The following is a 17,462-nucleotide window of genomic DNA, read 5'->3' as shown; positions in this document are numbered from 1 at the left end:
GTGTTTCAACAGTGGGCACTTTTAAACCTAGATTAAAGACACATCGATTTAACTTTGCATTTACTGAAGAATATAAAACAGTACGAATAAAACAGTATAAAAGAATACAACAGTATAAACCTGTAGCTGGAATCAGCTTTCAGATGAGATCAGATGTGTTTCAACAGTAGGCACTTTTAAATCTAGATTAAAGACACAACGGTTTAACTTTGCATTTACTGAATAAACAGTACGAATAAAACATTATAAAAGAATACAACAGTATGATCGGTTTAACTTTGCATTTACTGAATGATTTAAAACAGTACGAATAAAACAGTATAAAAGAATACAACAGTATGAACCTGTAGCTGGAATCAGCTTTCAGATGAGATCAGATGTGTTTCAACAGTAGGCACTTTTAAATCTAGATTTAAAGACACATCGGTTTAACTTTGCATTTACTGAAGAATTTGAAACAGTACGAATGAAACAGTATAAAAGAATACAACAGTATAAACCTGTAGCTGGAATCAGCTTTCAGATGAGATCAGATGTGTTTCAACAGTAGGCACTTTTAAATCTAGATTAAAGACACAACGGTTTAACTTTGCATTTACTGAATAAACAGTACGAATAAAACATTATAAAAGAATACAACAGTATGATCGGTTTAACTTTGCATTTACTGAATGATTTAAAACAGAACGAATAAAACAGTATAAAAGAATACAACAGTATGAACCTGTAGCTGGAATCAGCTTTCAAATGAGATCAGATGTGTTTCAACAGAAGACACTTTAAAATCTAGATTAAAAACACATCGGTTTAACTTTGCATTTACTGAATGATTTAAAACAGTACGAATAAAACAGTATAAAAGAATACAACAGTATGATCGGTTTAACTTTGCATTTACTGAATGATTTAAAACAGTACGAATAAAACAGTTTAAAAGAATACAACAGTATGATCGGTTTAACTTTAGATTTACTGAATGATTTAAAACAGTACGAATAAAACAGTATAAAAGAATACAACAGTATGAACCTGTATAGCTGGAATCAGCTTCAGATGAGATCAGATGTGTTTCAACAGTAGGCACTTTCAAATCTAGATTAAAAACACCATCGGTTTAACTTTGCATTTACTGAATGATTTAAAATAAAACAGTATAAAAGAATAAAACAGTATGAACCTTACCTGTTATAAAGGGAATGAAGCTTACGGTATGGTGCTTACCTGCAGAAATAAAGTACAAAAAGAACACACAGAACTTCAATTTTCAACCTGTTTGTGATTACCACACAATCCCGTCACCTGGCTGTGGTCTTCATTTGGTGAACGGTTCTTCACTCATAATTGACCTATACAAGAAATAGAGAAGAATATTAAGCAATTCTGCTCTTACATTTAGATGTGCCCCAAGAACACAGACACACCGGCTCCAAAATGTTGAAACAGTACATTTCTGTTATTTTAATGTGGCAAATGTGTCAGCTTTAAAAGAATCATACCTTACCTTTTAAACAGGATGCGCACTGCATTAAATACCTTTACTCCCAGCATAAGCAAGCAAATTTCAAAATGCTTTAAAAGTAAATGGTAATTATTTTACTTGTTTGCCTGTTTTTGACTACCATAGAATCCTGTCGCCTGGATTCCAACCTATCATTTTCAGGCTTGTAAAGCAAATAATGAAATACATTATCATTGACTTCCATAGTAGGAAAAAAAATATTTTGGAATTATCGTGATAAATGATGAAGAAAATATTTTGAAAAATTATGGTTAGCACACAGTCGATGGTACCTATTAAATTTCATCATATTTTTTTATTCCTACTATGGAAGTCAATGGTCACTATCTGCTGTGGGTTTACCATCATTCCTCAAAATATCTTCTTTTGTGTTAATCAGAAAAAACAAACGCATACAGGTTTAAAACAACACGAGGATGAGTAAATGATGACAGAATTATCATTATTATAAATTGAAATATTTTCTTACTGCAAGTCATTTAGGTAATCAAGAAAATACTTTACCCGTTGTCTTTGCAAGTTAAACAAATACAGCTTTGCTTCCAGGTCTGTCGACGTTGCTGTGGTTTTTCGACAGCTGTAGTATGAAGGGTAGCGAATGAATGAATACATTGCACAAAAAATCCTTTTTAACTATGCAAATATCTAAAAAGTCTTAAAATAAGATGCATTATTTTGATGAGCAAAAGGACATAAGAAAATAAGCCTAGCCTTTCGGGAGAAAAAACATAAAATTTAAGTGAATTTGGGCTTAAAACAAGCAAATAAATCTGCCAAAGGGGTTAGAAACAAATCTAGATTTAAACACCTAATTCAAGAAAAATTGTCTTAGCCCATTGGCAGATTTGTTGGCTTGTTTTAATGTACATTCATGTACAATATTTCGTTTTGTCTTGTATTTCTAAGCATTTTGTACTGCCCAACGTTGTCTAGGTTGTTTAACGGTTGTCATTTTCTTTTAAAAGCTTTATAATTTATTAGTTTGGATGATTGCCATTCCTGAGAACCGCTTACATTGTAAGTAAAAGAATCATCTAAGCATTATTTTGTTGAATGTCTCTTAGACATGTAGCTGTTTGATTGTGGTTCTATTTAATGGCCAGTCTATACTTGGGGAACGGTCAAACGTCTATTAGATTTTCACTGACAGCCCAAATTAAGCCTTGTTTTAGCCTAGACACATATTCGCGGTCTATTAGAAGTTATGTAGTCGTTTAATAGCCGCTTTTTGATGACCAATGCGTTCTTGTGCCGTGGTTAGGCGTCTCTTGGATTTTCCGTAAAAAGACAAACGAATCTATTTTTAACACAAAGGCCAGGGGAGAGCGCGAACGCAGTCCCCCACTATCAGAAATTTTGCAGTCGAGATTCCCACATTTGGGGAATTCGCAAAGGGTCAGCACAACCGGAGTGCAATGGCTGAGCCTCGCCCTGGGTGAACCACCTTCATGATCATGGTATCTCCCCTGCCAGGTAAGTATGAGCAACAGCCTTTTGGCGCTTTTCCATTGCATAGTACCCCACGGTTTGGTTTAGTTTGGGTCGGGTCAGCTTACTTTTGGGAGCTTTTCCATTGGGATCACTTCGTAGTACCCGATACTTTTTTTCGTACCACCTCGGTTGGGGTTCCAAGCGACCCGAGCTGATACCAAACGTGACGCGTAAACACTGTAGTTCACTGATTGGTCTGAGAGAATCGTCATCGGCGCCGTCATCCTATTATGTAAAATATTAGCTTTAGCTTAAGCTTGCTGCTAACTTGCGCTGTCTCGAGCAAACATGTTGTCATCTGTGCTCTGTTTTAAGTTTCCAAACACCCTTTTAGCGATTAAAAACGTCCACAGGTTGTGAATCAGGAACACATAAAAGTTTTTTCCAGACTTGCAGTTTGTGGCGGCACATTCGCGACGTGCACGTCAGTATTATTTATGCTTTAATGCAACTTCATTGAGGCTCAGCGGAGCGCCGTCGACAGACGCCACGGGTGTTTGAACAGAAACTGTTATGTGAGAGAGAGGTAGTTATAAACGCGATGTGCAAAGTAAACTTCTATTTGTGGTGGCCAATTTTAATTTTGTGGCGGCACATTCGCGACGTGCACGTCAGTATTATTTATGCTTTAATGCAACTTCATTGAGGCTCAGCGGAGCGCCGTCGACAGACGCCACGGGTGTTTGAACAGAAACTGTTATGTGAGAGAGAGGTAGTTATAAACGCGATGTGCAAAGTAAACTTCTATTTGTGGTGGCCAATTTTAATTTTGTGGCGGCACATTCGCGACGTGCACGTCAGTATTATTTATGCTTTAATGCAACTTCATTGAGGCTCAGCGGAGCGCCGTCGACAGACGCCACGGGTGTTTGAACAGAAACTGTTATGTGAGAGAGAGGTAGTTATAAACGCGATGTGCAAAGTAAACATCTATTTGTGGTGGCCAATTTTAATTTTGTGGCGGACTGATAAATAAATAAATGTATGGGAATGTACAAGGACGCTCTCTCTTGTATGATGTCACAGCCGTATGCAGCGCAAATATAACGACACGCCTATAATTCCTCCCACTGCGAAGTGATACTAAACTCGATGGAAAAGCTAACCACGCCAAAGTGAGGTGAGCTGACCCGACCCAAACTAAACTAAACCGTGGGGTACTATGCAATGGAAAAGCGCCATTTGAGGCCAGACGGCCGCATCTTCCTGTGACCGATCGCATCGACGGCGCCCCCGAAGGCCGTCCGACTACCATTTCATTACTGTGTGTGACCAGGTGGAAAGGCGCACGAAGCCAGGTCTGAAACCAAATATTCTTCGAGATCTACCCATTTTCCGTTTCCAGCCCGGTTAAACCGTGCAGAGAGAAAAACGTGAAACAATTTAAATCAAATGGATTTAAATAGCGCATTTCAATATATCGTTTCGTTATTACAAAGTAACTTTACGTGGAATAGAAACAAAGAAATGTACAGAGCAATCGAGAAACAACGAAAGCATAGCAATTTTAGAACGTGGATAAATAAAAACACAAGGGCTCAATGACTTACCCGTTGTCGTTGTGAGTTAAACAAATACAGCTATGCTTCCAGATCTGCCGACGTTGCTGTGGTTCTTCGACAGCTGTAGTACAGTGAAAAAAAAAGTTTTCAGGTGTTTTGAACATCCCAATCTGTCTCGTTCGCTTTTTCAGCTGTGTCGATGATGTTTAAGTCGTCATCGTGTCACCTCCAAAATACGAATGCATACAGGTTGAAAACAACACGAGGATGAATAAATGATGACAGAGTTATCATTATAAATTAAAATATTTTCTTACTGCAAGTCATTTAGGTAATCAAGAAAATACTTTACCCGTTGTCTTAAACAAATACAGCTATGCTTCCAGGCGTGTCGACGTTGCTGTGGTTTTTCGACCGCTGTAGTATGAAGGGTAGTGGAAAAAAAGTTTTCAGGTGTTTTTAACATCCCAAACTGTCTCGTACGATTTTCTTGCGCCTTCAGCTGTGTCGAGGCTGTTTAATTCGTCCTGGTATCACCTCCGCAAACTGTAAGGAAAATAATTAAATACATTACAAAAACATTTCGTTATCAGCGTGTTCATTTCCATGCAAGCTTTTCGTTAAACCAATAATGCCAACGAATACACAGCACTTTTAAAACACACGAATTAAAAAACACTCTGTCATTCACGCACAAAAGAAACAAATTCTGTTTTTTACCTAACTTATTTGTCCCCGAGAAGGGGAGCGCACCGTTCATGGAAACACTGCAATACCACGTCGATGCATGGAGTGGAAGGAGCAAGCTCCGCTTCCATTTCCGAAGGTCAAAAATCCATTTAACGTATAGTCCCCGGGTAGGAGACGTATCAGACATTAAACTGATAAGAACAGATTTTTCTTTCGAAAATTTTTTTATTGTCATCACATCTTTTTTCCAAAAACAAACATGGCTTTAAAGAAACACTCACATTCACAGTCACAGTCATTAATTTCAATAAAATATCTTTAAAACGTCAGACAATACATAACATTTAAGACTTTTTTAAAGAGATAGGACTATTAAAATCTTTTCTGGGTGTTAAAAGGGTAAAAAGCCAATGAGTTTAAGAATAAAACAATGCATGAAGTTTTAAACAATTATAAAACAACAACCTAAATCAATTTAAAAAGTCCTTTATTGTCCAGGGCCGGGGTGAGCCCTTACCAACGTGGCCATCCCCCCACTCTACAGAACAAACTTTTTTATTTTTATTTTTTCCCTGGTGCCCAGCGGAGATCCCCACCCTCCGGCCCGCTGTTCCCGTAGCCGGTGGTGGTCTGGGTGCATCTACGGGCAGCCCGGCACGGTGGCAAGCGGGGACCTCCCTGTGTGACCCCGGCCCCTTCGTCCGAATGATTATGTCCGGTGCCCCTGCAACACCGTTCTGACCATCCGCTCGCGTGCGTGGAGGGGCACCGTAACACGTTTCCCCACCAGCAGGTTCCTGGTGGTCCAGATGGTGTCCTTAATGGCATTTAGGGTGAGCCAGAGCGAGGTGAACTCTTGTGCTGACAACACCCTCAGGCCCAGACCCACCCCCAGGACTGCGAGCTTGTAGTCCATCTGGACCCCACCTGCTGGCAGGCACGGGAAAAACAGGGGACCGGTTCTGGCCCACAGGTCCCTCGCATTACCGCACTCCCAGAGCAGATGTCGAACAGTCTCTGGTAGATTACACCCAGTCTGTGGACAGACTGGGTTCTTGGCCATACCCCGGGAGTGCATTACCGCCCTGACTGGGAGGATCTCATGGGCCACCAACCACGCCAAATCTTTGTGTCTGTTCTGAAGAGCGGGGTGGGCAGCGTTCCTCCATACTTGTTTGGCCTCCTCTAAAGTGAGGCCTGGAACTGGGCTCACTGACTCCTGGTCCTGTACAAGAGAGACAAGAGATTTGTGATTTGTTAAAATATTTACATCTTGAGTCTCTAAAATATATTTCTTTAAAAATGTCTTGATAAAACTGTACTGTTGGGGCAAATTAAAAGATACTGGAGTTTTTAAATCAACTGGTAAAACTTTTAAAAATCTCAGGTAGGACCCCATCCAATATCTGACCATAGCTGTCGTCTTGTTCTCGTTGGATGGGGTCACTGCATAACTAATGTGCAGTGCAGTAAATCGGCTTGTTAAAAACAGTTGTGGGTCTGGGAGGCCTATCCCACCATTTTCTGGTCTTTTCTTTACGACCTCTCTCTTTAGACGTTCCCATTTGGACCCCCACAGGAAATAAAACACGGCCCTCTCCACGTCTGTAAAAAATTGTTTAGGAGGACTAAAAACAGAACATACAATGTTTCTCTTTTAAAGTTCATGCTTTTTAAAACCTTACTGCTCATGGCCCTCACTGTCTCTACAATCAATGTGAGAAGTGTGAGGACTAACATCCGAGCACAGAGTGTTTTATCCCTTTTAAAGTCTTTTAAGTCAGATGTGTTTTTATTGCAAGAGTGTTCTCTGCCCTTTTTAACTAATTACAGAAGGTGGGAGGAACTATGGACCCCAGGACCCTCACTGTGGAGTGGATCAAATTTTAATAAATCAGATGGTGTTGCAATTTTAATAAATAATCCTAACATCTTGGTGAAGGGCAGCACGGTGGTGAGGGACGGACGGGCCATTTTAGCAAATCTGACTTTTTTCGACAGGGATTTTAAGATTCTCAACGTGTATGGTTTTACAGATAAAAATGAAAGGCATGAACTTTTAGAGGTTTTGCAGCCTCACATGCTAGGTAGGGCTCCCCTGGTGGTGGCAGGGGATTTTAATTGTGTTTTAAGCCAAAAGGATAGGAAGAGGGTAGGGGAAGATTTTAAGGTAGATAAAACATCGGTTTTATTGCAGGGTTTAGTGAGAGATTTTAAGTTAGTCGACTGTTTTAAACTAATGCATCAGAGAGAGGAGGGCTTCACCTGGTTCAGTGGTGATGGCACTAAAGCCTCTCGAATCGACTATGTTTTTACAAGAGACTGCCCGCCAACCGATGCTACATTGACCCCCCTGTTCTTTTCTGATCACATGATGCTGTCTTGCACCCTTTCACTGCCCACTGGTGTGACGGTAGGGGGAGGGCTGTGGAAGCTGAACTGTTCCCTTCTCGAGGATGAGGAGGTAGTTAGAGAATATAGGGAGCAGTTTAGCCAATGGCAGACCCTCCAAGACTTTTATGATTCACGTACACAATGGTGGGAGATGGTAAAAGACAGGACAAGGCAATTTTTTAGAAAAATAGGAAAGATGAAAAAAGACAGGGAGAAAAGACGCATGATGGGGCTGCAAAAAAGACTGCAGAGGTATTTTAATCTTTTAAATGAAGGATTGGATTTTAGTCAAGAAATCAAAGAAGTTAAAGAGGAAATGTCAGCTTTAAGTGAAACTCAAAGCAAAGGAGTAATTTTAAGAAGTAGAGAAAGAGATATTGAGGAAGGGGAAAAATGCACCAGATATTTTTTTAAGAAGATTGTTACAAAGGCTAAAGCAATAACATCACTAAAAACAGGTGGGAGGGAAGTGCATACAACAAAAGAAATTTTAAATGGAGTGACGGAATTCTATGAAAGTTTATATTGCAATAAAGAAGTAGAAAACGAGACAATAAAGGAAGTTTTAGAGTTTGTAGAAAAAAAGGTAAGTTGTGAAAATGTGTTTTTATCTCAAGATTTAACCATTTTAGAATTACATACTGCTCTTAAAGGTTTTAAACGAGGGAAGTCCCCAGGAATGGATGGACTCCCCCTGGAGTTTTATGTGACGTTTTGGGATATTTTAGCACATGATTTATTGACGGTTTTTAAGGAATTTGAGACTCTAGACAAACTTCCTGACAGCTTCAGAATAGGGATAGTTTCACTTTTACATAAGAAAGGAGACAAGACTGACCTTAAGACGTGGCGACCAATCACACTTTTAAATTTTGACATTAAACTTTTTAGTAAAATTTTAGCAACACGAATGTCTACTGTTTTAGAGGACGTAATCCACCCGGATCAAGCATGTGCTGTGCCCGGGAGGAAGATCACGGACAGTCTGGTGCTGATTAGAGATGCCATCTGTTTTGCGAGAGACAGAAACATTCGGCTAGCAGTCCTAAATTTAGATTTTGAAAAAGCATTCGACCGGGTCTCGCACAAGTACCTGTTTCAGGTACTGGAAAAAATGGGTTTCCCAGGGAGATTCATAGCTTGGGTGGGATTGCTGTACAACGGCTTAGTCAGCAGAATTCTAGTTAACGGGCATCTTTCCAAAGCTGTAAATATATGCAGCGGCGTCCGTCAGGGGTGTCCTTTATCTCCCCTCCTGTATGTGGCATGTATGGAACCACTGGCACAGATCTTGAGAAGCGATAAATGGATTAAAGGACTAGACGTGCCTGGGACTGGTGGACTGACAGCGACCTGTGTTTTATATATGGATGACGTAACCCTTTTAACAACTGATGTTTTATCTTTACGAAGAGCAATGGACTTGACTGACTGGTACGGTCGGGCCTCAGGCGCTAAACTCAACAGAAGTAAGTCTGAGGCCCTGCTCTTCGGGCCGTGGGGAAACATTGACACAGGAGGACTGGATGTGGATTTTAAAGAAACAGACCTAAAAATTTTAGGAGTTAAATTTGACAAGGAGGGTGGTGGACGGGGAAACTGGACTGACTTGTTAGGGAAAGTTAGGAAAAGACTGGGGTTTTGGGGACAGAGACAGTTGACATTACATGGAAAAGTGTTGATTTTTAAAGCTGTAATTTTACCATTGCTTTTACTTGTATGTTCTGTTTTTAGTCCTCCTAAACTGATAAGAACAGATACTACACTTGATCTTAGCCAAAAGGCCGAGAAGCGATACCGCAATAGACGCAGCCAAAGGGGAGCCGGCGAAGGCGCTGGCTTTCGGGGTGGAGGCTAGCGGGCATTTAACTCTAATATGAAGTAGTATGTAATATGAAGGGTAGAGTGAAAAAAAAGTGTTAAAGTGTTTTAAACATCCAAATCTGTTCGTTTACTTTGTATTTTTTTCCTGTTTTCGAGTAAAAAAGAATTCTTAAATCGAGATGCATTTTCTTAAGCAAAGTGGCTTAGATTTTAAGTCTTGTTTACTGAAATAAATTCTAAAATGTAATAGGTTAAGGCCTAAATCAAGTAAAAATATATGCCAGTGGTTTAAGGGAAATAAACCTAAATTGAGTTTATTATTGCATTAAGTTGGAACAGAAATTAAGTTTATTTTTCTTACCCCACCGGCAGATATTTTTACTTGTTTTAAATATAAACCTGTTGCTTTTTAGAATGTATTTCAATTATTACAACACATAATATCTTAAGCCACTTTGCTTAACAAGTAAATGCATCTCGATTTAAGAATGGTCAGATATTTACTAGAAAACAAGACAAAAACTTCCAAACATGAATTTACAGACGGCTGGAAATTTTAAACAAAATAACTAGACATACCTATTCGGGTCTGCTCCCGTTTGCTGTGATGAAGGGGGTCTTAGTCCAAAGCACATTTTGAGGAATACTTACACATTTTACTTCTTATTTCTTTAGAATTAATTATTATTTATTTTCAATTACAAAGTATGCGATCTGATTTTCTAATCGCGGTGTGTTTTATTCCTCGTTTGCTTGCATGGATTTGCTTTATTTATTTTGCTTGTTGCATTTAAATGCACATTTGATTTGTTGCCGCATTATCCTGTGTTAATGTATTTCAACGTGCTTATAAACAAAAAGTGCGTTATTATAACCAATTATATAGCTGTGAAATATATAAAAGTATTCCCAAAAACCCAGGTAAAAAAGTAAAATAAAAAATAAACCATTTTGATTTAGCAAAAGTTTACAAATAAATGCACTCCCTGTACACAACAAGCACGTCTGGTTACCATTCATGTTTTGCATGATTTAAGTCTCGTCGCATACATGTTTGCGTAAGGATTTGATATTTATTTTTTGTGGAAGTTTATTAAACTAAAAGGCTTTGTATTTTTGCTCCGTGAGCCGCTTGGACGCTGTTTAAATAGTCATCGGGAGTTAACTGTATTTTGCTGTCCTGCAGTTTTTTTCTTTCTTTACGTGTGTATATAAGTGTATGTACCATTTATATAACTATTTCCACATGTAATATCTGAGCGGTGGTTTTTGAGACTTAAACAGAAGGCGAGAGTATGTTTGTGTGTTTTGGTTTATTTTTGGTTCGTCACTGCTTTTAAGAACTATGCACTGATTTGCTGTGTGGTTTGTCCCTTCTGTTAAAAAGTGGATTTAATCTAGTCTCTCCAATTGTGGGTAAATAACCGGTGGGCCGTAAATTTTATCTTTTAAATATTTTTAAGCACTTTCTGTAAAAAATAAATTTGTACTATTTTTGGAGAGTCACGTCTCTGTCTTTAATCCCATCCGAACCAGCAGGGTCCTTTTCATATTTTTGTAACTTTTTTGTTTGTTTATTTTTTCTCTTGGGTTCAATCTATTTTCCTGTGTGAATAAATAACCCAGGTGACCTAGTCGGTTCCTTTTCATACCTTTAACCAAAGGTTACACATGCAAGCAAACGAGGAATAACACATACGATTAGATCATCACGTCACATACTTTGGAATTAATAAGAAACAATTATTCAGTCTAAAGAAATGAGAAGTAAAACGTGTATGTACTTCTTCAAATGGGCACACTTTGGACAACGACCCCCGTCATTACAGTAAAATGTTTCCCTACTTCCGGTCAAAGCCGCCATTTTGTGAAATGGGCATACCCAGCTAACAAATTTAGGTTCTAAAAACGTTTTCCAAACGTTCTATTTTGGTTGTGGGAACGTTGTTTTGGAACGTTATTTAAACGTTAAAATGTCCAGTTTTCTTGTCGTGATTATAACGTTATTTAAAGGTTCTAAAAACGTTCTATATAACGTTTTCCTAACTATATTTTCACCCATTATACAACGTTCTTAGAACATTTATTTATAACGTTCTTAAAACGTTAAAATGTCCAGTTTTCTTTTCGTAATTATAACGTTATTTAAAGGTTCTAAAAACGTTCCATATAACGTTTTCCTAACTTTATTTTCACCCATTATAGAACGTTCTTAAAACATTTATTTATAACGTTCTTAAAACGTTAAAATGTCCAGTTTTCTTGTCGTGATTATAACGTTATTTAAAGGTTCTAAAAACGTTCCATATAACGTTTTCCTAACTTTATTTTCACCCATTATAGAACGTTCTTAAAACATTTATTTATAACGTTCTTAAAACGTTAAAATGTCCAGTTCTCTTTTCGTGATTAGAACGTTATTTAAAGGTTCTAAACACGTTCCATATAACGTTTTCCTAACTTTATTTTCACCCATTATAGAACGTTCTTTAAACATTTCTTTGTAATGTTCTTAAAACGTTAAAATGTCCAGTTTTCTTGTCGTGATTAGAACGTTATTTAAAGGTTCTAAAAACGTTTCATATAACGTTTTCCTAACTTTATTCTCACCCATAATACAACGTTCTTAGAACATTTATTTTTAACATTCTTAAAACGTTAAATTGACCAGTTTTCTTTTCGTGATTAGAACGTTATTTAAAGGTTCTAAAAACGTTTCATATAACGTTTTCCTAACTTTTTCCTCATCCATAATACATCGTTCTTAGAACATTTATTTTTAACATTCTTAAAACGTCAAAATGTCCAGTTTTCTTGTCATGATTAGAACGTTATTTAAAGGTTACAAAAACATTTTTCACAACATTCACATACTGTATAACATTCTTTTAATGGTTATTTTTAAATTATATCAACAATATAGTTATCATTTTAAACATTTGTGTTCAAAGGTTATAAAAAGTTTCTTACAATATTTTCAAAACTTTATTTTCACAAATATAATATTCTTTTAACATTAATTTTTATAATCCAAAACAATACAATATCCAGCTTTCTTACTTTCCATTATTTAAAGGTTACAAAACATTTTTGAGCATTTCACCAACTTTATGTCTTAGTACAATATCCTTGCAAAAATGTTTAACAAACATCAATTTAATTCAATTCAATTATATTTATACAGTGCTTTTCACAATAGTTCATCATACCAAATCATCTGTACATGTAATAGAATATAAGACGACACAGAAAAGCAAAGAACCTCAAAGTTTTAAATACAGTTAAGGATGGAGTATTTGAGGTTACATGGAGTTATTTCTTATATAAATAATATAATAAGAATTACTCCATTCCAAGCTAAATTATGAACATACAGTAATAGAACAGTGATAGAACAGTGTATGTAATATACTCCAACTCCAAACTATATACCAGTATTAACATAATTTTCTAAAGACGTTATAAGGTTAATATCAGCAGTTTCCTAGTAAGCAAGCCACACAGAAACATTGGTCAAGGGGGAAACTTCTTCAGGGAGACAGAAATAAAAACCCAGTGAGAAAACCAGGCTTAGCCAGGAGGTGCAGTTCCCATCTTACATGTTACAGCTGTAGTGTGGTGCAGTTTGTAACCGAGGAAAGAGACCCTGTTATTAATTTCAGCTACAACATATGTTACGGTAATGTAGTATAGAATTTAGTATATACTATGCTATATAATACTAACACATATAAATATAAATATATACATATATACATATAAACATATAAACATATATATATTCAGGCGTCACAGTTCGGTACAATGGAGGTAAAAGCAAAATAAAAAAGTGAGGTATGCAGAAGAGCATCTCTAAACCCACAACACGCCGAACCTTGAGGTGGATGGGCTACAGCAGCAGAAGACCACACCGGGTGTCACTCCTGACAGTAAAGAATAGGAAAACGAGGCTACAATTCGCACAAGCTCACCAAAATTGGACAAAAGAAGATTGGAAAAACGTTTCCTGCTCTGATGAGTCTCGATTTCTGCTGCGACATTCTGATGGTAGGGTCAGAATTTGGCGTCAACAACATGAGAATGTGGATCCATCCTGCCTTGTATCAATGTTCAAGCTGCTGGTGCTGGTGTAATGGTGTGGGGGATATTCTCTTGGCACGCTTTGGGCCCATTAGTACCAATTGAGCATCGTGTCAATGCCACAGCCTACCTGAGCATTGATTCTGACCATGTACATCCCTTTATGACCACAGTGTACCCATCTTCGGATGTCTACTTCCGGCAGAATAAATAATCTCAGACTGGTTTCTTGAACATGACAGTGAGTTCACTGTACTTAAATGGCCTCCACAGTCACCAGATCTCAACCCAATAGAGCACCTTTGGGATGTGGTGGAACTGGAGATTCGCTTCATGGATGTGTAGCCAACGTGTCTACAGCAACTGCATGATGGTATCATGTGAATATGGACCAAAACCTCTGAGGAATTTTTCCAGTACCTCGTTGAATCTATGCCACGAAGGATTAAGGCAGTTCTGAAGGCAAAAGGGGGTCCAACCCGGTACTAGTAAGCTGTACCTAATAAGGTGGCCGGTGAGTATATGTGAGCAGTCATCAATTTAGCAGCATGAGGATGGGCATCAGGCGGATGAATGGTGGGATGAGCATCCCTCCAAATTGGAATTGGACCTGTCCGTCTCAGATTTCCTCGGTGAACAAGGATGAGACAGGGAAACAGAAACAAGGTGCAATTAGTAAAGAGGCCCATCACATGTAGTGTTAAAGGCATTCATACAGTATAATAGATGCGGCATAAGTATGTATAGGAGATGAAGTAGGTAAATGCTTGGTTAAAGAGATAAGTCTTAGGCGGGGCAATAGTTTACTCTTTTATTTGTTCATTTTTTACTCATTTATTAAAAGTCACTTGATTTGTGGACAAAAAAGAAGCTGATTTAGAAGGCAACACTGTCATGACCACAACCTTCTTAAAACTGATGCTAATAATCGGAGCGCGCCATTAAAGGGACACTTCACCCATTTGCATTAAGCTTTGTATAGTCAGAATATGACTTACCCTTGTTCCTCGATGTGGAACATACTTTAAGGTGTCTGCAATGAAGGCGCAACCAGGTTCGACTTTTTGTGAAATGCAGAATAGATCATTTAATAACACAATATAGCTTGAGTAAAAGTGTGATTATAGCTTTTTATAGAAAATGTTTATTCTGTTTCTCGAATCTGACTGGCTGAGAGTCTTTTCCAACCGCCAGAGATATTCCACCAGTACCATCCCGTGAACTGCTTTACCATTTCTATCATTTGCCACTGGTCATTTTAAAATTAGTAATGGAGGCTTGAAGCCGTACAATTACATATTTGCGATTGGATAATGCAGCCACCAGAGCAGACTGTCTAGGACAGTGTTTCCCAACCCTGGTCCTCGGGCACACCCTCCCAGAAAGTTTTAGATGTCTCCTTATTTAAAACACCTGATTCGACTTTCTTTTCTTTCTTTCTTTTTTAACGGCATACCAGCTTCAAAGGCTATATTCATGGCGAGAATACAGTATAATTAAATCAAAGGAAGATTAAAATAGATGTTTCAAATTTATTTCCTCTAAAAATCTTAAAACCATGCTTGGGCTCACTTGATTAAAAACCTTTTTAAAACTATCAACAGAGTAAAAACGATTTCTCACAGGAGTAAATGTAATACAGTCTAAAAGGATATGTTTAATGGACAATGGATTTTGACAAGATGAACAATTTGGATGGTTTTACCCGATTCGACTCATCAGCCTCCTTCTAAAATGGTAAACATGTGCCCCTAACAAGCTGATGAGTTAAATCAGGTGTGTTAAATAAGGAGACATCTAAAGCTTTCTGGGAGGGCGTGCCCGAGGACCAGGGTTGGGAAACACTGGTCTAGGACTAGCCTTAAGTCTTGTCTGTGAAAACAGGGTTTGTGTGTAAATTCATGTCAGACACTTAAAACAAGTGCGAAAGTACTAGGATAAACAAGTGCATACAGAATAGTATGTAATTTTTTTGTGTCACGCTCTTCCCTCTTTCTTGTCACATGCAATAAAAACTCATCCGTATCAGGAATCCATAGCAGAAGCAAGTAGTTTGGCACTAATGAGTCAAACTAATGTTTAATATTGCTCTAGTAGTTGTGTGATTTGGCTTTATAGCAGCGTGCTGTAGGCTTGCCGCGATGGTCGGTGATAACCGGTGCTTCAGCCTCTCACCGGTTAGATCACTTGCCCACCGCGACACCGTCTTTCACCGTCGTTTTGATATTTTCGTGTAATTAAATCATTTAGTTTCGTTAGAGAGAGCAAACGCTTACAACTGAGTGTGTATGCTGACAGCGGAGCTGAACGCACATCACGTCACAGAGCAGCAGGTGTCAGATTTCATTTATTCCTGTCAGAGTGTGCGAGGCAAGCTGACTGACTAGATGATGACAGAAGCCGCGTGCTTACTCGTTGTTGTTATAATATACATATATGATGTCTAATATAACCGAGATCGTTTTGTTCTTGTGTTTTTCATCAAGAAAAATAATAAACCCATCATTCAAGCAGCGCTATATGGCGAAGTAGCCGGTTGCTCTGCTTGGGACTGGCGGGTTCTGTGAGAATTACCTGCACACATTGACTCAAGCACTTAATTAAACCAGCTGTTGCGCTCGCATTGCACGCAAATTCATACGCGATTTAACGCAGCGTACGCAAGCACTGCATTTAAACAGTTGCGTAATTCAAAAGTGAAAGTAAAATGTGCACGTCTGCATGCGCATTTATAAGCCCCTCCCACACGGTGAAACCGGGATTACCGGGTTTGTGACGCGCCGATTAACCGGTGGGAAAATTCTGTCACCGCGGCAACCCTAGCGTGCTGATATAGTTTGTAAAAACAAACTGGTATAGAATGATATAAAATGATGCGCTGTCATTTGTACAACTGTAACAATAGAAGAGAATGGGGTTGGCGTTTACTAATGATGATATGTTTGTTATCGTTTACTTTAGTACTTATGCTTGTTTTTTAATTGTCTTTGACATGTATAAATACACAGTTTCCCAGACAGGGCTTATCCAGAATAGTCCCAGACCAAATAAGTCCCAGACTAAAATGCATGTTTGAGCTGCCTTAAAGGTGTAGCGGAGGATTTTCTCAAATTTTTGAAAAGAACCGACTTCTTCACTTTTTAAAAAAATGCAATTGCGAAACACTCCTGATTGACAACTAGGAGGACCAATAGTCTTGATGATCCACCCGGAAAAAGAAAATCCTCCGCAATACCTTTAATTTAAAAACATCTTGCACTGATATATTTTAACATGTTTTGTCTTAAGATTCACCCCAGTACTGGTTTTTGTAAGGTATGTTTGTAAAAAACTACTATTATCCTAATTAGAGCTGGGCATAGATTAATCTAGATTAATCACATGCAAAATAAAAGTTATTTTTTGCATAATATATGAGTTTGTGCTGTGTGTAATAATTATGTTTAAATAAATACACACACATTCATGTATGTATTTAAGAAACATTTACAAGTGTATATACAGTCTTGTTCAAAATAATAGCAGTACAATGTGACTAACCAGAATAATCAAGGTTTTTAGTATATTTTTTTATTGCTACGTGGCAAACAAGTTACCAGTAGGTTCAGCAGATTCTCAGAAAACAAATGAGACCCAGCATTCATGATATGCACGCTCTTAAGGCTGTGCAATTGGGCAAGTAGTTGAATTAGTTGAAAGGGGTGTGTTCAAAAAAATAGCAGTGTGGCATTCAATCACTGAGGTCATCAATTTTGTGAAGAAACAGGTGTGAATCAGGTGGCCCCTATTTAAGGATGAAGCCAACACTTGTTGAACATGCATTTGAAAGCTGAGGAAAATGGGTCGTTCAAGACATTGTTCAGAAGAACAGTGTACTTTGATTAAAAAGGTGATTGGAGAGGGGAAAACCTATAAAGAGGTGCAAAAAATGATAGGCTGTTCAGCTAAAATGATCTCCAATG

At 38.1% G+C, this 17,462-nt stretch overlaps 1 non-coding gene and 2 pseudogenes across 1 annotated transcript; all 3 read right to left on the bottom strand.

Moving 5' to 3' along the window:
- Positions 1-2,835: 2,835 nt before the first annotated feature.
- Positions 2,836-3,000, bottom strand: LOC141363463 (U1 spliceosomal RNA). The gene has a single exon (XR_012368954.1). It is a non-coding gene; the product is annotated as a U1 spliceosomal RNA (small nuclear RNA).
- Positions 3,001-5,254: 2,254 nt separating this feature from the next.
- On the bottom strand, positions 5,255-5,431 carry LOC141363422 (U2 spliceosomal RNA; annotated as a pseudogene).
- Positions 5,432-9,268: 3,837 nt separating this feature from the next.
- Positions 9,269-9,392, bottom strand: LOC141363428 (U2 spliceosomal RNA; annotated as a pseudogene).
- Positions 9,393-17,462: the final 8,070 nt, after the last annotated feature.

The sequence above is a fragment of the Misgurnus anguillicaudatus genome, unplaced genomic scaffold (assembly GCF_027580225.2).
Source record: "Misgurnus anguillicaudatus unplaced genomic scaffold, ASM2758022v2 HiC_scaffold_34, whole genome shotgun sequence".
Taxonomy (NCBI): domain Eukaryota; kingdom Metazoa; phylum Chordata; class Actinopteri; order Cypriniformes; family Cobitidae; genus Misgurnus; species Misgurnus anguillicaudatus.
The sequence above is the reverse complement of the archived record's forward strand: the minus strand, read 5'-3'. Positions and strand labels throughout refer to the sequence as shown.